General features: G+C 45.5%; 1 long non-coding RNA gene across 1 annotated transcript in view; it reads right to left on the bottom strand.

Annotated features, from left to right (window-relative positions):
- LOC130157817 (uncharacterized) overlaps positions 1–24,429 on the bottom strand; it is a 42,439-nt gene extending 18,010 nt beyond the window's left edge. The window contains exons 1-2 of the long non-coding RNA XR_008825053.1: positions 24,280–24,429; positions 22,967–23,132 (exon numbers count right to left, since the gene is read on the bottom strand). This is a non-coding gene — a long non-coding RNA (uncharacterized LOC130157817). The remainder of the gene's footprint in view (positions 1–22,966; positions 23,133–24,279) is intronic.
- Between the last annotated feature and the right edge of the window lie 323 nt (positions 24,430–24,752).

The raw sequence follows: 24,752 nt of genomic DNA, 5'->3' as shown, positions 1-24,752 counted from the left end.
AAATCACCCATTTAAATCTTTTGCATATTTAGGACCAAATCCTGCTCTCCGAAGTGTTTGATCCTGTTGAGTTCAGTAGAGCTGTAGATGTGCTTGGGAGAGCTGCAGAGCTTGGCCTCTGACCTTGACACAGAGGCGACACCAAAACAGGGCAGCACAGCCCGAGGACAGCACACAGCTCTCTTCTCTGCACAGCTACCATCTGCTGTAGCCCACAGGAGAAAGTCAGCCCTCATTTTTAAAATGAGAGGAACACCAACCTGCTTCCCAGAGAGCTGAAAAACTAAAGCACATGCATGTGACAAAGCCTATTTAGTACAATTTTGCAACAAAACGCTCGCTGGCCTTTTTGAATCAAGTGCCTATACACACGCAAGACCTCTTCAGCCCAGGATCAACAGCACAGCATTATGTAGTTGCAGGACAACCGATGAGATGTAGCATCCGAGTCCATAACTGAAGTGCAGGGCAGTCTCCTTGTGCCAGAACAGAGCCCTCTGCCTGGATCTGCGGTGCAGAAGATGCCCACGCCAAGCCCCAGGCGGCAAAAGGGCACTAAGGCGTAGGGGCTCCTCCACCCAAGAGGGGCACAAACCCACGGCAGCCCTCCTCCCAAGCTGTGCCTCAGCACTAAGCAGGGAATAAGCCAGAGGGGATTCTAGTCCATTCCCCCTCCTGAAGGTGCTTCAGTGGATAGCCAAGAAGGTGAAACTCAGAAGTAAACAAAGTGAAAGAAGCCTGATTCTGTAGTTAGGCAGTTGAGGTGCTCAGCTAGGAAGAGGGCGACCTGGGCTGTTTCCTCCTTTTAGGGGGCTGTTGAGGTGTTACACTGGCCACTGGAGCTAAAGAAAGGCAATAACTCATGCAGTGACCGGCAGCCCCAGATGACCCCTTCCAGCCGAGGAGCTTGACCACCGCTCTGGGTGCTGGTTTCAGGCTGCGAACTGCAGCCCTGGCACAGCCAGCTCCTGCTGCCACCAGCGGGCTCTCTGCAAACACCACCCTTTCTCTGAAACCACGGCGCGAGGCTTCCACACGCACAAGCACGCACACGTCTGTGTTGGTTTTCTGCAACACTAATGCTGTTTGGTCCCTGCACATTCTAGGTATAAAGTTACTTTTGCACATTCCCTCTGTTGACAGCCACCTTCGCTAACCAGCAGGCCCCCGTTAGCTCTCTGCAAGAGCTCAGGGCTCCTTTTCTGCAAAAATAACACTTTGTTGGCTCCTCTGCAGACCTGCTAGGAGCACTGGGAAGGAAAGGTACTGAAAAAGTTCTCAAGTGTACCCCAAAAGCTCAGGTAGCAGGAGCAGAGCTTTGGTAGAGCTTTTTGACTGCTCTACCCTCCTTCCTCAAGGCTTTGGGATCTTTTACCTACTCTGATCTGTGAAAGAAAAGCATTTGCCCCTCATGTTAACTCTGTGGCAGCAAGTATATAGAGCTCTGGTAAGGTCAGCGTATACTCAAGGGACTGCACCACTTTGGGAACCAAGAAAAAGGATGAGAAAAAGCCAGGCAACTCTTCTAGAGCCAGGTGGGACAGGGATTGCCCACAGCTCCAGATCTGGGCAATTCCCAAGAGCCAACATGCCTGATTCAACACACTGAGCATCATGACAGCGCATTCAGGGAGGTCAGCACCTGTGGAAGGCCATGATCCCTAGAAACTTCATCTTCTACTGATGAGCACCTTGGAAGATGGTAAAATAGAAAGTAATGTATTAGCAAGGGCTGTTGTGAGACCTTGGCAAGTTTTAATCTGCCTCAGGTAGAAGTGTTTTTAATATTTAGCAGAGCATGGGCTAGAGCCTGCTTCTCCCAGATGCTCACCATTGACAAGCATTGGTCCCCAGGCTGTTTGGTCGTTCTAACCCAGGAAGTATTTAAGGAGAAGTTTAACGGGTAAAGTTTTGGTTTCTTTCGACAAATGTTTCAAAGTAATAGAACATGCTAGCGAATGAGGGCTTAGCCTCCTCTGGTTTTGGATTCAAGGTTTTAGTCTGGTTGACACAAATGCATTCAGATGATAGTAACTGCCTAGTAGCAATGTCAGGCGAGGGTGTTTTACAGGGACAATAATTACATCAGTTAATTATTTGCACAGTGTCATAGGTGAGCATAGCAATGCATCATTTAGACAAGTTCCTACCCCGAGGACCTTACAGTCTAATATGGATGGACACAACATAGATAACTAAAGAATGACCCATGGAAGCAAGAGCAGAAGCAAGCTGAAATTGCGCTCATCTACCACTATGACTGTGGGACACGTTTACCTCTCTGACTACCTAATGTTCTTGCCAGATTTGCTTTCCAAACGTGGCACGCACAGCCCACCAGCTGGGAGGCTGGAGCACACCTCCATCACCAAGGCTCCGGTGCCCGCTCCGTATGGTCCCTTTGGCGCTAACAAATGCTGCAGTCCACGCTTCTATTTATGAGGCATCCTGCAAAGCAGTCCACCCTTTATTTCTGTGGCATCCTGCAATCCCTGTTATCCTTCCTCTGCCAGCTGAGGTAGCCCTTGCCTTTTGTGTGCTCCCATAATGAAGTATCTCCCCTCCAGAAAGAATAATTTGCTGCTGCTTCCTTCGGGGCAGAAGGCAATCGTGAAGAAAAGGGGTAGAGAAGTTCAGGCTGTGTTCATACCGCGTGGTCAATGACACATATTGACACAGGGACAAACCAACACCCGCGGCAGAACCGTGAACTTCTGGAACTGTTAGCTACGTTACAAGGCAGGCTTACATTAACTTTAAAATAAAATAAATAGCATTCCCAGGCCAGAGGAGGAGGGTTAGCTATTATGAAACTCAAAAGTAAATCTTCACTGACTAGTAGTTTTCCAAGTTGTTTGGTTTGTGGTTGTTTTGTGTTTTGTTTTTTGTTTGTTTTTGGGTTGGGGATTTTTTTTTTTGTAAGAATGATGTTCTCTATTATTATTATTTATTTACATTTCCAGGGCTGCCTCATGCCTCCAGCTTCCACTGCACACTACAAACAGAAGTGCCATCCTGCAGAGGAGGGAAGGTGACTCCTGCTGGTTTTCCAGCCTAGATCCCAAGTAAGGTAGAAGAGAAACCTTCACAGTCTTGGTGCCCCTGCTCCTGAGAGGCCCTTCCAAAAGCATGCATCTCTCCTTGTGTGACCTCAGCAAAGACACCCTCCTCCAGCTATCTGAGTGTATCCTCTGATTATGTACTTAGGCACAAATGCTGACATCTTCTGGATTTTGAAGAGTTCATTCTGAAAAGCAGAAAAGCTGTGTGAATGAAGAACTGAAGCAGCCCTCAGCAAATGAAGAAAAAAAGACTTTGAAGGATTTGGGAAGACTTCTCATAGGAAATATGAAATAGCAGCAAGAAAAGCCACAGAATTAGTATTTTGCCAGGGAAGTCTTCCCTGTTTCCTATAAGCACCCCTGACAAAATTTTTATGGGACCACAAAGAATTCTTGCTTGCATTTCCATGAAGCAAAGAAAAAAAAAACCCACAGAGATCAAACAGCTCCTTTATCCATGCATATGCCCAGTAAATGACAAATCAAAAGTGTTATCTGGGATAACACAGTCACACAGCTCAGAGGGAGAGGAGCAGGGATGCCCTAGCCAGCTGAACAGCAAATGTTTACTGCATAAGAAAACTGTGGTGGTGTAAATATTGTTAGGTTGCCAAGGAAATTGTAAAAAACTTCACACCCTCCATAAACGTATACACATCCTTGGACAAAGACGTCTCTATGGCTTTGGGACAGAATGTGAGAGACGTGCTGAGCCTTAAAATATGCTTGAAAACGTAGAGCGCAATATTGGAAAATCCAGACTATCCATTAACCTTTTACATATGTATGTATACACACATTCATATGTGGACAAAACCAGCAACCTGAATAAAAATATTCAACACCTACACTTTACATGAACTTTATATGTATACTTATGCTTTAGAAATACATTTTCCATTTTTACTGAAGTATATTTTAAATACAGTTTTTATAAAATGAATAGAAAAGTCATATCATAAATATCAGCTACTTAAAAATGAAAGTGTGAGGAAAATACAAATTGTTCCAAACTCAACACAAAAGCATGAAAATACATTTCACTTGCTCAGAACAAACCAGCATAGGAAATTTCGTTCTCTGTAACAACTCTGTCCATTTCTGTTTCATTTTGATTTTCTTCTAGTTCTTCCCCTCAAGACTGAAGAAATATTTTTATACATACACACACACTTACTATACTCCCGATTTCTCCAAACCCCAACAGAAGAATCTCCTATAATTTTCCCAGTTTCCAGAGAAGCTTTCCATAGCACACTCTCATTTACATTTTATTACTTTTTTTTTCCTTGCACCATAGAATGCCATGCTTAACGTTCAAAATTTATTCCTTATTGCTCAACTCAAAACTGTGTGTTTCTTTACCTATAATGGGGACAAAAAGTGTGACAGCTGTCCTTTAGTATGACAGCAGACCAGGTTATGCGCTGCACCTCTCAACTTACACTGGCACAGTATGACTAAAGATGCTATACGTCACCCAAAGCACAGGCAAAGCCTGCATTACAGGCTTTTTCTGTGTTACTCGGGCAATATTAAACAGCACAGAATCACATTGCTCAGCTGCAATGTGGATGAAGCCACAGAACTGAAACGATAGAAGACAGTCACGTACGGCTTCCCATGCAAACGCCAAGAAGGCTGAACCTTTAACTTGACACTAGTCACAACTGCACTCAATTGTCCTATAAAAAATATACAAAACATCCCTTTCCAGTTTCCTGAAGCATATTCCATCCAGTCATATTTCTAGGAAAGCTATGTTCACACTTCAATTGGCAATTAACTTTTTCCCCCATTAAAATATCATCATGTGTCTCTTGGAATGCATGCACCTCATGTTGTGTAGCGTGCGGAGTAACGTCATGCTACAGACAAGAGCTGGCAACGAACTGGACATCTGTGCTACCTTGCCACATACCAAAAGACCAGTGTGATAATACCTAGCAAATAAATATGATCACTTGTGTAGCAAGTCTTTCCTTTTCTTCATCTATTTTAACATTTGAAGGGTGTAGCTTAACAGAGAACAGCAGAAACCAATCTTACAAATACATATGACACGTAACCTAATTTTTCCCAGCCCTTCTGTGCTTACAGCCAGTTGGAAGTCATTGGAAAACGCTTTACATTGAAGACAACCCAACTCCAATATGGAATAAAAGTTCAACCACTTGAGATTTTTCTGAAGAATAATAAAAAAAAATTCTGGAAATTCCTAAACAAAAGAATTGTTTTGCCTACAAGAAGCAAAAAAAAAAAAAAAAAAAAAAAAAAAATCAAGTCTTTTTTTCTCCCCTCTCACCCCATTCTGTCAGAGAATTCCAGAGAGCTCCTTGGCATGGGTCCCCAAACCTGAAGTGCTGCCAGAATCCAAGGGGAGCTCAGTATGGTCTTAGAAGGAATCCTGTTTGCTCCTTTGGAGGGTGAAACCAGAAATACCAAGTGATGGTTCCCAGCTAAACTGCTGGAAGCCTGGAAGACCCAATACTGTTCTCAAAGCTTTGACAAACCCACACTGGGGAACACTGTGATGTTCCTTAACACCAGCGAGGATCCTGAGGTGTCACCCCATCAACACAGTCATCTACTCTGCTTAGCTCAATATCATCCCTATCACTACACATCAAACTCAACAGGTCTCAAAACAAAAAGCATGTGAAATCTTAAAATGTTTTACCATACCTACACCTCATGACTCCATCTATAGATAAAAGTCACCCAAAAAAACCCCACCAAATAGTCACATATAGAGATGTTTAGAAGCATACCTTCCAAACCATTCTCCTTCAACAAGATTTTCAGAGACATGCTTCCAGCTAAGAAATTAAGCTAACTTGGCAACACCAAACTAAATAGCAGATAGTTCATTGAAATCTATTAGAAATAAATTTAGTTTTGCATTTCCATGCTGCATCTTTGAAGCAGTTGCATTTACAGCTGTCCTTCAAACCTCCACATCCAAAATGTGGAGGTATCAGGAAGTCAGCTAAGGTGTTGCTGGTTCTCCCACCAAAATAACTGAAGAACATACTATCTTGTGCAACTTACGTAGCATAAAACCTTGCAGAATTTGAAAGAGAAAACAGACATAACACTGTTTTCAAGAAACACGTGCAGTCACCTCAAGCAAACATTACATGAGAAGATTCTACAAAAATGCAACCCGCTCTCTAGCACAAGTGTACTCCTATCAGCCATATCCTACCAATTGCATAGACAACTCACATGATCCAGCATCTACTTTACAAACAACATTATTGCTAACAGTCATAATCATATTCAGAGTGTCGCCAAAACAGTTTAAGAAAGAGCCTTGTAATGGCTTTAACACCATAAACATCAAAACGCCTATCATCTTACAGAGCTGTGTGTCTGTGACTGAAACGTTTCTTAAATGACCTGGGAATGCTCTCCACTACCTCCTCTGTCAGAGCATAAGTGCAGAAGAACAGTCTCCGTGGGCAATAGGCTGAGTTACTATACTGTGGTTATGGGGAGACTTGCAGACTTGAAAAGAGAATATAGATACTCCCATACAAAGACTAAAAATAAGCCCCAGGACTAAGAAGAAATTACAACCATTGCTCGCTCTTCAGCTGCGTTACCCCTTCTCAGTGGCACCTACTAACTATACAGAAACTCACTATCTTTTTCAGCAAAATGGTTCCTAAGTAGGATCATAGAACAGCTTGGGTTGGAAGGGACCCTTAAAGGCCATCTAGTCCAAGCCCCCCGCAGTGAGCAGGGATGTCTTCAACTAGGTCAGGTCGCTCAGAGCCTCACCCAACCTGACCTTGAATGTTCCCAGGGATGGGACATCTACAGCCTCTCTGGGCAACCTGTTCCAGTTTCACCACCCTCAGCACAAAAAAAAATATTATTCCTTGTATTTATCCTGAACCTACCCTCTTTTAGTTTAAAGCCATTACCCCTTGCCCTATTGCTACAGGTCCTACTAAAAACTCTGCCCCCAGGTAAACTAATAGAATCACGCCCTTAGTCAATAGTCGGCTGACACACACTTGCCATCAGTGAAAGTCGCCCTCTGCATTACACCAACCCCAAAACACAAAGCCACCGGAGAGAAAAAAGAAGGCGGCGGGGGGCGGGGGGCCACGACACACGGACAGACTGTTACACAGCTTTAATAACGCCACGTTACACACTGTCATGAATTCCACCTGTTCTCCAGCTCTGGAAGTACCACATTCCAGAACATCCTCCGTACATTTATAATCCACGCCTGCTCTCCACACTGCTGCATCCCCCAGTAAGCGCTTCCAGTCTTCCTAGCCAAATTACTTACAGCTTCCACAAGTGCAATTCAATCTATGCTAATTTTCCAATTAATTCTGTATTCTGCTCTCCAGCATTCTCTCACTAGCTGACATGAAAAGCAGGCACCCACTTTTACACTGAGATGGCAGAACAGCTGAATGCTTAATGACCTAAGTAGTTCAATTCACTGATGATTAAATCCTAGTGAGGTTTCCAAAGTTAATTGTATGCAGTTTCCCACCACACAAGCAAAATGTGAGACACTGAGCTTAGCTTAGAACTAGTGAAAAGCTTGCAACTGTTTTATTTCCTTCAAGGGAAATAGTTGTTTTCAACAGAGTCTAAAAATGCTTTGTTAAAAATCCTATTTATTGTGCTTTAGCTAAAACTCAGCCCAAATTGAGCCTGTCCCCTGGAGTTCTTTCAGCTACCTACATGGATGCTCTTCTGAACTGCCCTTCCTTGAGCCTGCTATTTTCAAACCTGGTTCTTCCAACACCCCAGTCATTCCAATGCTGTGAAACCTTCAGATACAGGATTGTCACCTGTGCTCAGAAATGCATTACAGCTTTTCATCCTCAGCCTCGCAAACAAATGCTCTTGGTCAATAGGAGTATTTGCCAGGACTTGTAAAAGAAAATAATGTGGGACTACACTGATTTTTGAACTTAAAACCAAAACTTTACCAGTGCTTCAAAGTCCCCCCATCAGCTCCACTTCATCAAAGTCCCCCCATCAGCTCCACTTCATGACAGCCTCAGGAGCGTTTGTTTACACTGTTGACACGATGTTAGGAGGCGGGGCACAGAGGTTTGTGATTGCCAATTAGCAGGTTGCATTGCACTCCTAGTTCGCTGCAAGGTTATAAACTACTAATTAAAAATAGAAACTAAAAAAAAAAAAAAAAAAGACCCTAAGCCTCAAACAACAAAAACAACAACAGGGAAACCCTATGGGTGATGTATTTTGGGGTGTTCTATGGATTCTTTGGATTTCTGGAGTCAACTGCCTGCCTAGGAGTGTACACGAGGCACATAACAGCGTTTCCCAGGCAGCCGCTAGCTGTCCGCTCCAATTGCTTACACTGGCTACATAATCGCGTAAATTGCTTTCACTTCCCGTACACTATTTACAACTCAAATGTGGAAAGAACAGAGACTGGGCATCATTAGCCCATATACTCTATTCCTTTGTGAAAATATGTAATTCTCTTAATTAACATATTAATGGTGATTACTTTGGGTTGCACAGTCGAGTAAGGCAATTAATACCACTACAGACATTTGCAAAAATCAATTGAATAAAAGTCAAATTTTGCAAATCTTAAGATAAGCAGGCAATGCATTGTAGGCTTCACTGATATGCCCTTCACCTGCCCACGGCAGGGTGTTAGGCTTTAGCTTCCCTGAACCTGAGTCCCAAATACAGAAGTAATTTCCACAGATGATGCTCACTTCTAAGGAAAATAACAGGGCTACCTGCAGACAGCTTCAACGGGTGGGTTCAGTTCCCTAAGAACCTGATCCAGTTCCTTCTAGCGAAGATGAAAAGGTTGCTACTAAGTTTGAACATTTATTAATATAGCGACCACATACAGCCAAATACAGACTGAACTACAGGGTCTGTCTGCACACACAGCAAAGGAGCCTCTACAAAACCAACAGCTTGCTCCACCTGCAAACCTTGTTCTGCTTGGAGGAATCACTGCAAGATGCCCCTGACTGGGGATGGAGAGAAAAAGTCAGCTGTGATCCAGCCCAACCGTAAGACTCGCTGCTGCCTGAACTCACGTTGTTCTGCTCTCCAGGACACAGAGCATCCTTTTGTAGGGTTTCTGCGAGCAGCTGAATTCAGCACCATCTCTGGAAAAACGGTTCCCATGAAGGACAGTCAGAACAGTCATTGAAAACCCTCCGTTTCAATTCCATCTGGAGAAAATCCACAGGCTAGGAGAGAAGAAATCCCAGCTTTTTTTGAAAAAGCATCTTCTCTACGAAGACAAGGGAGTGGGGAACTCCATCAGCACCACTCACTGGAACTGCGCTCATGAGTCTTACTGGTGCGTTGAAGCCAAAGCTTGTTGGAATGTTTTAGTAGTTCTTTGCAAAAGAAGTAGTTTTCCACAGACGGTGTTATCTATAGCAAGACTGGTGTGACTAAGCGATCCAAACATTTTTATTCTGCACTGAATACCCAGGAAGAGGTAATTCCATACATTTCAGTGGTTTCATACTTTCGTCAAGCAATCCATGAACATGACAAACTCCTTTAGTTCAGTTATAATTTAAATCCCGACTAAAGTGCCACAAGATAGTAACTTAGTGTGTGCCATCCAGGAAAGTTACAAGTGTTGTTAAAGCTTCAGGCAGCCCTGCTCAGAAACATTTAGTAGGCAATGCCCAACGGGGGATCCTCCATTGCCTGACAGAGGTAGGACCAGCTTCACTGTGACTTAAAACCACGTTACTGCCCTCCCTCTGAAACTGCTTTATAATTCCAGGGAATATGAGACTGTAGCGACACCAGGTTGTCACTCAGCCTTAAGCACTGCCTTTCTTCACCCCCCCCCATCTCTTTTCTTCTCTCTTCCTGACCCAAGACACACTGATCTTCATCTAGAGCTTATGCAGAAGAGCACTGCTACGTCAACCTCCACATCAGACAGAGTTAGCCTCACAAGATAAAGAGGAGACCCTCCAATGACAGAGCACAAAACCACATCTGGAGAATAAAAACGTTTGTAGGTTGTACATGGAAGCTGCACTACAGATCTAAGGACGGATCCCCTCTACCGAAGCAGCATAGACACGTGATGAGCACAGAGCTTCTGCGTAGTGGTTAGACATGGGAGAGGATGAAAGGAGATACAGCACAAATCCATAAGGAACCAGATTCCAGTAGTCTAACTCCTGCCTGCAGCCACTCCTAACAACAAACTGAGCAAGGGGCTGGCAACAGGAGGTATGCCCCACTGGTGGCATCGGTTCTCCTGGAGGTTCACCCCCAAAACTTCATAGATGTTTGTATTTACACAAAGGAGCACTTCTTGCCACACAGGATTACACTGTTGATCCTACAGGAAAATGTGGAGTAATAGACCACCAAGTCACGCAGAGAGGAGCTCGCTGCGGAGGCTGCCGCAGGCTGTTCCACAAAGACTTGCCACAGTAGCAGCAACAAGAAAACATTAATTATAAATTAGTTCTTCAGGGCAGCTAAAGACAGCAGACCTCCATCAGACAACACCCAGGCATCTCACACACAGGCAGAGCACACAGCAGCTTCAACACGCACCTTTGTGCTGGAGGGGCCACCAACCCGGATCCTTTCTGCTCTGCCCCTAACAAGAGGTGCTAATTATGAGTAATGACAGTAATGAGTGGCACATGCTGTCCCCAGCCCAAAGCAGGTGGTACCTGCAATGCTTGTTAGAGCACAAAGCCTGGCTGTTTCCTGGCTGTAATTGTTTAAATCTCTTGAAAAATCTCTTGAAATCTCTTGAAATAGACTGAAAAATTAAAAAGTGTCATTTCAATAAAATATTTATGCCTTCTCCTTGAGGAAGAAATCACAACAGATTATTTTTTTTCTTCCTGAACATCCAGAAGGTACTTCAAAAAGAGTCAAATCTTTTTCTCTCCCAAGATGATACTTGTGACAATATGTAAAACAATCTCATTATTTCAGTGCAAAAAAAAAAGTCTAAATAAAAGGGCTTTAAAGAGTTTTGCAAAAGACACCCAACAGGCAATTTGCCCATGTTTATCCCTTCTCATAACAATCACCTTAAAATCTTCTTTCAGTGGCAAAGTTTAAGAAAACGTGGCCGTCCTTTGCGGGGGGCGGGGTGGGGGTGGTTTTGTTTGTTTGTTTTCTCCCCCCCCCCCCCTTTCCCACCCCAATTTGGGGCTATTTTTGTCACTCATCCAGGCAGTGGCACCGGTCATTTTTGGTGCGTCCACTAGGGGGCGCGCTAACACCGGCCGCGGCGGAGCGCGGCACCTGCCGCCCCCCGTGCCGGTACTCCACGTCTGCAATGAAAAGGAAGCTCTGAGTAAAAGGTTGACACAACCCGGCATCAAAGCACGACTGAATGAGAAAATTAAAACAGAAAAGGTGGGATATATACGTCTAAAGCTGGAAGACTTTTCTGACAAAGTGGGATTCAGTTGAGATTGAGGGAGGAGTGACAATTCACGACGCAAGCAGTAGTCCGTCCTCTTGTAAAATCCTCCGTCTCCTTCAAGAAGTGTAAACCACAAAAATCAGCCTCGCTGCCCCAGTGACCCTCCCACCGAGTCACAGAGCTTCTGGAGGTTAAACCGCCCTTGGGGACCTTGCCCACCCTGCGGCCACGCCAGCTGGCCACCAGTCACTCCAGAAGCTCCAGCTCCCAAACTGGTTGCTGCTGGCAGAGACACCCAGGCAAGGCCAGGGCAGCACCAGGCGCCGGCATCACAGCTCTGGGAGCAGAGACCCCTCAGCTCTGCGGGGGCAGCTGGGCTGGCTGGTGGGCTTTTACATAGTGCCGCTGGCAGGCGTACCACCAGGGCCAGCCTCCTGTTGTTGCACGGGTCTGTTAAGTCACCCACCTGGCAAAAGCGTGGGTGGCACTCGCTCGGGAGAAAGGAGGTTCCTAGTGCTCCTGGGTGAGGGATGAAAGCAAATGGAAAAGCTGAAGCACACATATCCTGGAGGCTAAGGGATCCTCTCCCCTCTAACTACGTACCCTTGCTGGCACCGAGAGGGTCCTTCTTGTCCTTCTACACAAGTGTTACACACCCCTCACAGCCCTTCCCTGCCCGCAGCCCACCCGGAGAGGTCCCAGGTAGAGGAGGGTGCTGAGAACCCCTGCTGCCAGCAGTGCAATCAGTGCAGCTGGGGTCTTTAGCAAAGCACGAGTTCACTGGGCATCCGTTTCCTCGTTCACCCACAGGGTAGAAGCCCTGACTTTCTCCTCCCCTCCATCTGTTCTCTTTCTAACATAAAGTAATGGCCTTTTCCCCCTCAGAACCATGCTCACAATATATCCGAGCATGCCACACTCCAAACTGCTAACCAAGTATGAATCATCTCAAAACAAAAAAATACTTTCAAAAAATGAGATCAATGAGAAAGCTACCAAAAAAAAAAAAAAAAAAAGAAAGAAAGAAAGAAAGAAAGAAATCTAAGGCACATAAAAACTCATCCAAAAGGATGTGTTTTCTTGGAGAGCTTTGAAAGCCAGACACTCCAAAAAATCTGCTAGTGGCTTTGCTACTGTTACTGATTCTTGAGGAGCTGTGCTCAGAAGCTTTGGTTGAAAGCAGCTCAAAAATGAGATGAATCGACCACTTGTGAGGGCTGACACTGACCCTTGAGCAAATGACTTCTTGTTTGTCTGTACAGTGAGAGGCTGAGCTCATCCAGGGCACTGGGGAATGACACAAATGGGAGGCAGGAATGGGGTGAGTGGATGCTGCCGGTGCCCCAGAGGTGACCTCTCTCCTAGGAAGGTGAAAAGAGCCTGTGGGTGCAGATAGCCCAGAGACTGGTGCCTTCGCTCAAGGTGAGCACTGAATGGGCCTTGTTTGCAAAAGCAATATGTGTGCCAAGGACATAGAAGCATTTATAGCATCCAGAGATCAGGAGGGTTCAGGTTATACAATTCATCTTTACACACAAAGAGCAAGTTCTTACAGGGTTGTTAGCCACTTCGTATGTGAACTCAAACCATAAGGTGAACACAACGGCTACTAGGAAAGGCTGATAGCGGGGGAGCAAACTCACTGTCACCAGACTGCCCTGATAACTCGCACAAATGGGCTCCAGCATCTGCGTCATCCGAGTGTGAAAACTGCTGTGTAGGCAGAGGTTTTGCCATGGTGCCTTTGCTATTTGGTAGAAAGTGTCCCATTCTTCCTCTGGTTTATTGCTGGTTTTCAGTAAACAGTAACATTTCTGGTTTGAGAGAGTCTTGTGACATCGACTTCTAGCTGCAGATCCCCACACCGTATCTCCTGGCTATGGGAGAGCGATTCTCTCTCCTTTCTCAGCATTTATCTAGTCAAGTAAAGCACGGTTTCTGCAAGGGAAACCACTTCCACCTGAAACCTGCCCTGATACCACACTAGAGAGATTTAACGTGGGGAAGTGTCCTGCACTGGCAGAGAGAGGAGCTAAATGAGTGACCTTCCAGCCTCCATGGAAAACTCATCAGTGTTGGCTCGTCCTGCGATCAGATGTACGTGACTTGTGTCCAGGACATCCCACTCCTTGCAGGACACAGAGGCCATGTCTTACGTCTGGCTAGCAATACTTCAACCATTTCCACAGGAAAAACAGATATGCCCGTTGTAGAGGCGAAAGTGCAATGGAAAATCCTTGCCTATTACAATTATGAGAGTCATTGGGTTCAGTGTTAATCACGCTAGGTGATCTCTTTAGTCGCCACCTCTCTCGCTTTTATTTAAAATGCCTAAAACGTCAAAATGCATGTGGGTGCCTGCGTCATGGGCACTGCTACCTTTGGGCCAACTGTCAGCTGCATGCAATAGTGATAACAACTAATCTACGATTTTCTAGTTTGCAGAACAGAGAAGAAACAAGGACTATCATGCACATTGGGGAAGAAACGATTAAAAATTAATTTCAACAGACTGTAAGAAAAGGTTTTTGAAGTAGCTTTAATTAAAGGGACTGGGTTTGGGGTGGTGGATCGGTCTGGTTTATTTTTTAACTCGTGATTGTGTTGAGCCTTTAGAAACAGCAAAGTTTTCTCCCGGCTCAGAGGTAGACAGTCCTAAAGAAGATGAGTGTTCAAAAAAAAAAAATTTCAAAAAGGTTTTGGAGGAAAGGATTCAGATGAAAGGGAATGGAATAGCCTTTAACTAATATTTCTTATATCTCTTTTCTCAGATAGTTCCCAGACTTTGAAATATTTTTCTCTACGCTGTCCTGCTTTCTAATACTTACTGCTGTACTTGGCATATTTTACCATTTTTACTGTGGAAGAGCTCTAACTTCCTCTGGAAGCTCCTTCTTAATATTCAGTCATCCCTGCACATTGGTGGCACCTCCATCATCACAAACTTTGTCCCACCAGACATGCTCAATCCTTTACTAAACAGCTCACCTGAGGAAGACTGTTAGTGTTCCAAGGCAGAGACCGAACAAAAACCTCCCACGTTCTCAGAAATCAGAATAAGGAAAACAACAACTGTAAAGAAAAAAAAATCTATGTCTGTCAACAAAGATCATCAATCTGCTGCAGTTAGATTTAAAATAGCCTTCCTGGGATGGTTTACATCTCCCAAACCTCAATGATATCATGCAGAAATGTATCTTGAAAATGCTTTTATCTCCACACCACATCAGCATTCAGTGGTAAATGGCCAAATACCTGAAAATAACCTGTCTCCCCAGGCAAAGAGAAAATGTGTTCCCTCAGGCTATCTCTTTGAGACAAAGACCTAATTTAACAATTACCTTGGCTGATCCATTTCTTAAGATTTTCACACTTGAAATTTGTTGTATTCATCTGAGATAATAGCAGCATTGCTCTCCTTTCCATAAGAAATATTTTAACACCACCCATTCTCGGTATTACCCACTAATAATCACAGTGGCTTATTAAATATTGTATTAAGTAATCTTGTAATGCTTTTGCTTGCTAGATGAATATGTGGCATTGCTCATAATACTGCAAATGAACTCCCAAAGGATACTCTTTCTGCGGGAGAAATTTCACGACATAGGTTTTTAAATCATGTTTTGGGGGAAAGGGAAGTTGAGAAGGATCAGTCCTGTGCACAGAGCTTCCTTCACGTACTGCTTCAAGCCTTGCTGCTTGCTTCACCTCAAGGCTGCGCTTAAGGTCACTGGTTTATTCATTATACTTTCCTTACACGAGGAATATTGTATGAGGAATGCCATGAGATAATGTGCCAGCCAGCTTACAGTCACCCAGCACGGCGCATCTCCTCCCCTGCGCTGTTTCATCTGCTTTTGTCTAACAACATCTTGAAACATTTGGATTTATTATCTTGGGACTGTGCGTGCCGAGCCCACAGAAGTGCTGCTGTTTTGAGAGGGGGTCTTAGCACATATTAACCTGCCTGTGCTTTAAACAGATTTATCTTCTCCCTCAAACAACTGGCTTGAACTAAAGGATGAGTGAGCAATCCAGCAAGAGGTCCTTCCCACATCGAAGAACCCATATAGCTGGCTCCTGACCCCAGGGTCCGCGGTGTGTGACTCCCTGTGAGGACTTCAGTGGACTCGGATCTTCAACAGACTGTGAATTCGGGTGATGTTGGCAAAGACCTGGCGCTGCCTTTGTGGAGAGAGCTTACCTGTAGCTAAAGTGCTGCAGGTGGCAAAGTGACAGGTGACAATTTGGCCGGCAGTACCTTTAATAAAGTGATGAAAATGAAGAGCAAGGAGGAAATAATATGATGCCATGCCCCTCCTGGCAGAGGGACAGCAGCCAACGTGGCACCTCACAACCTGCTCCACGCTGCAGGTCCTCCCGGGCACCACTGGAGGAACAGCCCTGATGGTCCACAGCCTGGGGTTACAAGCTTCACACCGTGCAAAGTTAATGTGTAAGGATGTAGAACCACAAGTATATTTGGGTCTGGCAACAAAGAGAGAAAAATGCTGGTTTTAAACAAGAGCAAGATGCTTTTGTTTGCAAAATGTTGGTCGTATAAAGATGTAGGCTCCCCTGAAGCCATTCTCCCAGCTGCTTTTCAGAGAACTGCTATTTCTTCAGGAAAAGGCTTAGGAAGACATAGGTCGGTAGCAAAACCGAGCTTCACTGGCAGCATGATTCATCTCACCTTTGACCACCAATTTCTGTCTCTTCCATGAGTAATTATTGCTATTTGTTAGTGACTCAAGAACTAACCCACTTTTGATACAAAAACTGCACGAGTCATCGTAAACTTTAACTTTGTCCGTGATCCAGCGCCTAGTAAGTTCACTAGGATTTTAAATCTATTGCACTTCAGATTAGACTTCTTACTGAGACATCAGGATACCATGGCACAGACTCTCCCCTGATTTATTCCAGCATAAACCAGGATTAATTCCATTTGCAACACCAATACAAAACCAGTGCAAGCAAAAGATCCAACCCAGTACAGTATTTATCAGGCTTGCATCTCTGACTTCTGTCAAGGCAAAGAAAGCAGCACTTGGAGCCAGGCCCTTACATCATGGCTCTGGAGATTATGCTGATCTCCCAGTCTAAAGGTGAAGAAGGCTGACTCAGCCCTAGTTCTTCCCACCATTTAGTATTTCCCACTTAATTTTTCTATTTTACTGACACGTCATCTTCCCCTGGGGGATTTTGTATATAGGTGTGGGGTGGGGAGGAGGCGTATGGGTCACCTTCCATTCCCCAGGAATGAACCCAAAGTCTAAGCAGGCTGCTTTAAATGTCTGGAGGCAAGCACCAAATTGAAGGCTGACTGGACAGTGGGAGGCCATGTGCTGAAACAGATTCCTTTTGTGTTTGGCATAAGCATATTTAGCACCACCCTATAAAAACAATGTTTGTTGGGAGTTGTGTCATGACAAGCCTTGCTGTGCGGCGTGGGAGGCTGGAGCTGTGGGATTCCCACCTACAATCCCAGCATGTTGCTTGAGCTTATTTGTAAATCTAAAAACATATATACAGCACTTACATTGAGCAAGGCTGTAACTGTCAGGGTTGTGAATCCAACGCTTGAGGATTGTGACTAGATGAACTTAGAATAGAGACAGTGAAAGGAGATAACTGGGAATGGGATAGGGAAACTGCAGAGGATACAAGACTTGCTGTCACACAGACATAAAAGCATACAGTGGGGGGAAGGCTAGCTCCTGATGGTGGAGATGTGAAAGAAAAGAAAGAAAATGAGAAAGAAACAAGGATGGAAATACTGCAGGCAGGAGCGTATGTCCCACAAGCATCTTCATTGACTGTCTATGAAACTCACCATCAAAAAAACCTTCATCCTAATAAAGTGCTGGCACACGCAGAGGGTCTCTGCTCAAGCCAGAGGTCCCCCCCCTGCCGTATGTGTCTCCAGCCCCCTGAGGGCACTGCCAGTTCAGTTTGTTCCTATGTAAACAAACAAAATCCCTAGGAAATCATACACTAAAGGTAAGTTAAAAGAAAAAAAAATGTCAGAAAAAGACAGGCTTTCAACAGTTGGTGCATGAAAAAAATGATTAAGAAGGAAAGCCTGAGTACCTGGGGATGAGGAGGAATCTATTATATCAACTACAGAAGGGCAAATACATCAGATCCTGTGTGTCATGTTATTTTCTGCTTATTTGCACCAGGTCCTGACAGATGCATGTGTAACCAAAGATATCACTAAAATAATAGCGATACCATAACCCATTCTGATTTTTTTTCCATTGAATACAAACTAAAGCGTGGTCTGGTTTACATCATTAGCTTATTTCATTCTGAGATGTAGGTGTCTGACTGAACCCATACAGCGAGTATAGAGCAGCTCATCAGGGACACGTCTTTTAAGTACCACGCAAGCCTGCCAAGGAATTACCACATAAAGTTTATGTTTCTCTCGCCATGAAGCAGCTTCTGATCAGGAAAGCAAGTCTAACAGGAACTGTCAGCTGCCAGCAGTCTGCTGCTTCTTGCCGTCTCCCAAAACCTCTCGTGGTGTGAAGAAGCTCAGCTCTCCAGAGCAGCCTGTCTGTTGGTCAAGTCGACCCACACCAGATGAGTCCTCCTGACTCCCTGCTGCCCCTCCCCTCCCACAGCAGGAGTCCCTGTACCAGTCCTTGCTGTACTGAAAAGAGGAGCAGCAAAGATTTTTATTCTTTAGAAGTCTTCACAAAATACCCTCCTAGCGTTACTCTGACACATAAGGACTAAGCTGCCGCTTGTTTCAACAGGCTCATCTTCAACAAGTGACATCAAAGCAGAGAAACAAGTTGTCAGAGCATTGCCACACTCTTCATTTTAAAGTTTTTCTTTCATCCCACCTTTGAAGAAGCTCCCCACCTTTGGTATAGTTCCATGCCCTGTTGATGCTCTTTGCTGCCCTACTGATAGCCATTATATGACTAGACAGCTCAAGGCCCATTAGAAACTTCCACAGCAGCACTGGGGTTCCCAGCCCTGAGCATCCAACCCAAACCCCAGGGTCAGACCCAGCAGGTCCCTGGGCAGTGTAAAAGAAGAGGTGTGTGTGCTTTCAAAAGGCAGGCTAAGTAGATGATTACTAGCTCAATAAGAAACCTCCACTGTTTGAAATAAATGCTGAAGTTATTCTGTGTATGGCATCCAAAGCAGATTTCAGGCTACACAATGTGGTAAGCAGATAACAAAAAAGGGATCTGCTCCAGGCAGATAATAAAATTCCTGATAGTGTAGAGCCTATACTCTCAGACAACTCCAGCTCAGCACGATTTCCACAAAAGTAAAGGTTGTTTCCTGGCTGCTTGTGTTTGCCTTTCATATAGGACTTCATGAAATATTTCTTGAAAAGCATTAATTGAATTATACTGGCAACTCAAAACCTGCAGAAGGGTATCATCCCTCGAATGCCACAGGCCTGCACCAGGGACCAAATCCCTTCCTTTTGGAATCTGCAGGTGAAGCACGAAGCTTGGCATAGATACCAGGTCTGGAAGCCAGCCTGAGCACTCCTGTCAGAGCTGAAGAATGGACTCATTAACTTAGTCTCTTTACTAAGCCTAAGCTATTTATTGAGCTACTGAAATCAATGAGTTCACTGATTAAAATATATCTACACACATAAATCCTGATGTAGTAGCTCATAACTGGACTCGGCTCCTAAAGTCAAGACAAAGCAAGCAAGAAGCAAAAGTTACACAAGCTCCTGACACCCCTTTCACCACAGCTAGACCAAACCCCACCAAAAGTAAAACTCACATCAAAAAAATCCCCAAATTAGCAGGAAGTTTGAGAACTTGCTGTACATTTTAAACTCTTCGCGTTCGGAAGTGTCACTCATTTTATGTTTCTAGTACATCTGGCGAAAAAAGGGCTCTGACCTTTGACTGTTCTCAGGTGCTTTATTAGGAGTAAAGGAATGATTAGTAATATTAAGAGCAATAAACTTTAGGACATTTCTATATAGATTAACATTTTTAAACATTTACTCCTCAGTATATAGTCAAACAAGACTTCAGAGGGTTTCTTTACAATGCTCAACCGGGCAAACACAAATCAGCCTTATTAACATAGTCTTATCATTGAAAGCCTGGAGCAGGGGGGCAGATTGTGAGGACAGAGGCACCGGTTCAGCCAGGCAAAACAAGCAGCGGTGGCGAGTGTCACAGTGGAGGGCCATGAGGTTCAGACCCACGGCTCCTGCAATACCCGTGGTCTCAGTGAAGGTAGAATCACCAGTCTTCCAAATCAGCAGAACCCCATTTTTAATTAACCAGATTAAAAGGCTAAGTGCCTGGAATCTTCGGTCAAGATCTGTTAGACTTCTTTGCTTAAAAAGTGTAACGGCAGTCAAATCAGTCAGAATTGCTTAATCATTCATACAAGAAAAGTTGCCTATCTCGAGAGAAGTGCCCTTGTAATCACTTTTGTAAATACAGTTGTATTAATCTGGTATAGGATAACAGGTTCAAAGTCGTAAACCCTGGAAATCTTTTACCATATGAAATGTTATAACAGGCATTAACTCATAATGCCTGCTTGTTATCATGACAGCAGCAGTTCCCTAGGGGTCAGGAGGTTTATGCTAAAGCACATAGTGCTGAGTAAAGAACACATATAAATTTCTATTGTAACTGAACCCAAAACACCCTCCTTCCTTCCCCACCCCAAACAAACAAGAGGCACACACAGGCACATCCTTCTTGATTTTGTTTTCACCCCAAGCTCTCTAAAATGCTTTTGATGTCTTGAGACCCATCACACATCAGCAGGATGCTCTGGGTTGTTCCGAGCACAGCTGCTGGAGGCGGCAAAGGCCGACGGGAGCGGGCTGGGCTCAGTCAGCCTTGTGGCAGCCCCGTCTGGCTGCAGCCTAGCCAGCCTGGTCTCAAACAAGATGAAAACCTTCCAAAAAAGGGTGGTTTGCCAGTGCTGTGGATGGACAGGACCTCAAAGTTGGTCTTGAGAGTGTCTGTGGTCTTTGCCCATGGGTGAGCACTCGGTGGCCGAAGGGAGCTTTGTCTCAGGAGTCACTGCGTGACCCTGACGGAGGATGGGGAAAAGGTTCTGGCCAAATTCTTCCTGTACCCCTGAATTTACCTGGCTTCCCGCAAAAGCTTTGAGGGTTCACAACTGTTTCCTTAAGTAGCAATATTGCAGGCTGTCTTTGCATTGATCCCCTTCTCTGAATTGCTTGAAACTAGTCACCACAGCCTTTCCTTTTTATGTTCTTGTTAGCAGTAGTAGTAGTAAAAGACAATTCTACTTAGACATGGTAACTGAGCTGAGTTTTCACATCTTCAAATTTTCTAACCTTTAACACACCACTTGATAGTTTTCAAGAAAAAAGAAAAATGGCCAGCAGTGTATTTTCAACCTCCAGGTCTAGATATAAAACTGAGCAGCAGTTCTGTAAAGAGCAAATTAATTTTCAAGCTGGCTGCTCTTTCAAGCCCTGGCTCTGGCCACTGTGAACACCTCTTCTTAAGATTTTTTTTTTCCAGGACTAAACTAGAGAGGACTCCAAGCAGAAAGATAGCAAGCACAAGGTGGCCAGCAGCACGCTGGTGAGGGAGAGATTGGCAGCCCCAGACAGATGGGCAAGGAAGAAAGGAGATTAGGGAGGCACTGGGTGACAAGGGAGAAAGGATCTGAGAAAAGCAAGTGGAAGGAAAATAATGGAAGGGAATGGAGGTGCCAGAGTTTGGTGTCTCCAGATAGAGCCAGGGTGGAGCAGGACCCGGCACACTTGGGGAGGGGTGATAAAGGCTGGTCAGATTATGGCTGCTGTTGCCAACCAAAAAACATGGTGCAGTAGCAACTACCCACTGCAAGAAGCAGCAGGAGGACTTTCCCAGGGGACTGGTTGCATTTGCCCATCCATGCCGCCTTCTTTCCTCACCATGCATGTCTAGCTACCTTTCAAAGACCACTTCTGTGCTCCTTTCTGCCCAGATCACACAGCAGGGAAAGTCAGAGTGAGCCTCACAAGTCTACTCCGCTTCTTTTGCCTCTGCCCTTCTCACAACTCCAGTGCCTAGCAGAAGGCTTCCTCACACAGCTGGGATCCACACGGCAGCGCTCATTAATGGTACAGAAAAGACACCAAACACACTCAAACCCCCGCCACTAGACCTTGGCAGTTTCTACCAGGCAGACACACAACAATTTAAAGGCAACTACGCAATTCTGACACATTAAATCCGTCCAATTTCAAAATGATAAGCTGGAAGGATATATCATATCGGGTATACCCAGCGAGTGGCATTTCTACGGCGCTGTGACTAAAGCAAAAACTCTCATTTGCTGAATGGTAACAATAACAAATATGGTCATATATAGTCAGTATCACATGTGTGTGCGTACGCACATGTGTGTGTGTGTGCAAAAATAAGTACATTCATATACATGGGTGCAAGTGTGTGTTATATATGAGACATTTCTCCATTTCATCAGACCCACTGCTACTGGCACTTGCTGTGGAAACCACCTCTGTCCTATGAGAGAGATGTGCTCCATCCCTCACTTCCTTACAGCTCCTTGTCCTGAGGCCACATCTGCCCAGACGTATTTTTTTTTTTTTGGGGGGGGGGGGGTGTATGTCCCCCATACAAAGGAGGTTACCCTTACCCATGCAGCAACGGACATGGGGCTGCACGATAGATGCTGGATTCAAGGAGGGCACAGGCAAGCTGCCGACCTCCTTGGCCGAGTGAACAACCGCTTTGAAAGAGCCCTGTGAGCCGGGCTCCGCTTTCTTCCCCTCGGCCTCCCGCTGCTGCCGCCTCACGTGATCACTCTTTGGCCAGAACACGGAGTGCTTAAGAGAGACAGCATTTGTCTTTCAGAAGGAAACACAACACCAGTGTTAGCTGGGGGGCTGCAAATATAACATAATCAGTAGAAGCCTTTGTCTTCTGCCAGAAATAATATAGATGGGTGTATATGTATATATACACGTGAACAAGCACCGCCATCAGCAGGAGTGGGGCGGGGGGTCATTGCCATCCTGCTCCATGGCCCCTGGAGATCCCTATTGCAGCCAGAAAAATAAATTTCCATCCCCTTAAGGTGACCGCTGAGTGGCTGTGTAACCCCCCCTCGCTGTGCCGGCAGCCCAGTTCCCTGCCACATGCAGGAGAGCGGAGCACAGGGCCAAATTTTCAGCGAGTGAAAACAGCCAGAACTTTCTTCCAGCCAGCACACTTGTGCTTGCTTCCACCAGCAGATAACTTGCTGCCGTGTTCCTGCATCGGGGGCCGAATCCCTTCCTTCTTGGGCTGGCAAAGCTGAGGGAACGGCACGGACAGTGATTCCCAGTCTGCCCAGGGCAGGCTTTGGGGACAGCCCTCGCATCAGCCCCACCACTAACCCCAAATGATCAGTTTGCCTCTTGGAGGAGCAGTACCCTGCCTTACAACCAGGAGGAAGCATAATCCGTTTCATCGTTTATAGAACTTTATAGCCCTTTGGAGAACTATACCTCGGGATCTCCGCCTTTGCCTTTTCCTTTCTTCTCAGTGCAGACATACAGCACCGGGGTATTCACATAAAGGATGAGCCGGTGTCACTGTCAGGGGTAGACGGACTTACTGTGACCGTGAGTGTCAGGAGCTCGTCGGTTAAGATCGGATTTCATATTTCAGATACTAAAGCACAGAGGCAAATCAGAGTTACTGCAAACAAATGAAAAAGCTCGCATCTGGAATCGCAATGGGAATTAGTGGAATTTGTAAAAAAGCCTCAACCCAAGTCAGTCTCTTCCCTTCACGTAAAAAGCATCCAGGAGTAGGAGGCAGAAAGACGTACGCGCCTCTGCCCGCTTCTGGATGCCCTCAGAAACAGTGCTTGAAAGCACAGCTGGTGCTCAGAAAACAGGGTGGCGGGGGCCACCATGGGAGCTGCGCAGGTTCCTGCCCTTCCCTCCCCAAAAGCCTCGCCAAGTTCTTCCCCAGCAGCAGCTGAAGTTGTTTGTCCTGGGGGGTGCGTGATGCCCCTTCACCACAGCACAGGCACGGGTCTGCTTCACCACAGGTCTTCTCCTCCTGAGCTGGAGTGGCCCTGGGGGACAAGCGGGACCCTCTTCCTCCTCAGCAAGGGCTGGGCAGCAGCTCCTCTCAGCACCGTGCAAAGGCGCACAATTATTTTGGGGGTCCTGATTATCTCCCTCTGCCACGACTTACCAAGCTACACCCAGATAATTTAGGGCTGACCAAACACCTGCTCACACTTAGAAATTACACCGTGCCAGAGACTTTCACAAGTAGAAAGGTGTTCCCCAGGTGGCAAGATCCCCAGAATCATCTGGGTGCGAATGTGCAGCAGCCAGCAAAGAGCTGCAGGCTCCGTGCTGCCGGGGGTGTTTTGTCGCAGGGTAGCCCCTGCACCCTGCTGGGCTCTTATGCCTAGCCATAAGAAAATGGTTTCTGTGAACCATTTGGATGAGGGAAACTGGGGTATGCAGAAAGGCTACCATCCCTACTTCATACGGCAATTTAGAAGAGAAATATCTAATTAAAGCAAGTGCTGTTCTGCAGGATGACATGGCATTTGTTGTGCTGATGTCCCACCACCTGTTGTACTGCCTGGTTTAAAACTCGGGGGACAGGTTCATCTGCATCAGATGCTTTTTACATGACTGATTTTTAAGGTGTATATTGAAAAAAGGGTTGTCTTCTACCTCTCAAATTATGCAATCCTTTACTTACAAAAATTTCCTTACCCTCGGCTGTGGCCCTACTGTGCTGTTTCAATGACTTGCATAAAGTCTTCACGGGTTTATTTTCCCACACTTACCCTGAAGCCTTTTGCCGTAGTTTTGTCTCCATCTCCTCTACACGGGGTGGTCAGCGATACGCTGTTAAACAGACACAGAGCTGTATTAAACATGGATGAACACTACGCGGGGGGCGGGGGCGGAACGTACTAGGACTCGAAGGAGGTAAAGCAAAGTGCAACACCATATCGAACGTGCCACTTGCTTTGTGCCTTTTGTTTTTAGAGCCATGCAAGCAGCCGCAACGATAGCGTTATCTGCTGACTGCACTGCTGAGCCGGGCAGCCCTGCCCCTCCCAGCTCACCCCATGCACCGATGCAGCACGGCACAGGCGTGGAAAAAGAAGAAACCTTTCAACCTCAGGTCCCAAGAACACCACCACCAGCTTCATCTCCTTTTCTGTCTGCAGGTACTGAGGTACTGCTACCTTGGAAAACAGCGCAGAAGCTCAGGGACCAAGGGCCTCATCAATTAAACAGCAGCTGGGGATGA

Source organism: Falco biarmicus, chromosome 12, assembly GCF_023638135.1.
Source record: "Falco biarmicus isolate bFalBia1 chromosome 12, bFalBia1.pri, whole genome shotgun sequence".
Classification (NCBI taxonomy): domain Eukaryota; kingdom Metazoa; phylum Chordata; class Aves; order Falconiformes; family Falconidae; genus Falco; species Falco biarmicus.
Note: the sequence above shows the minus strand (reverse complement) of the source record. Positions and strands in the feature narration are given on the sequence as shown.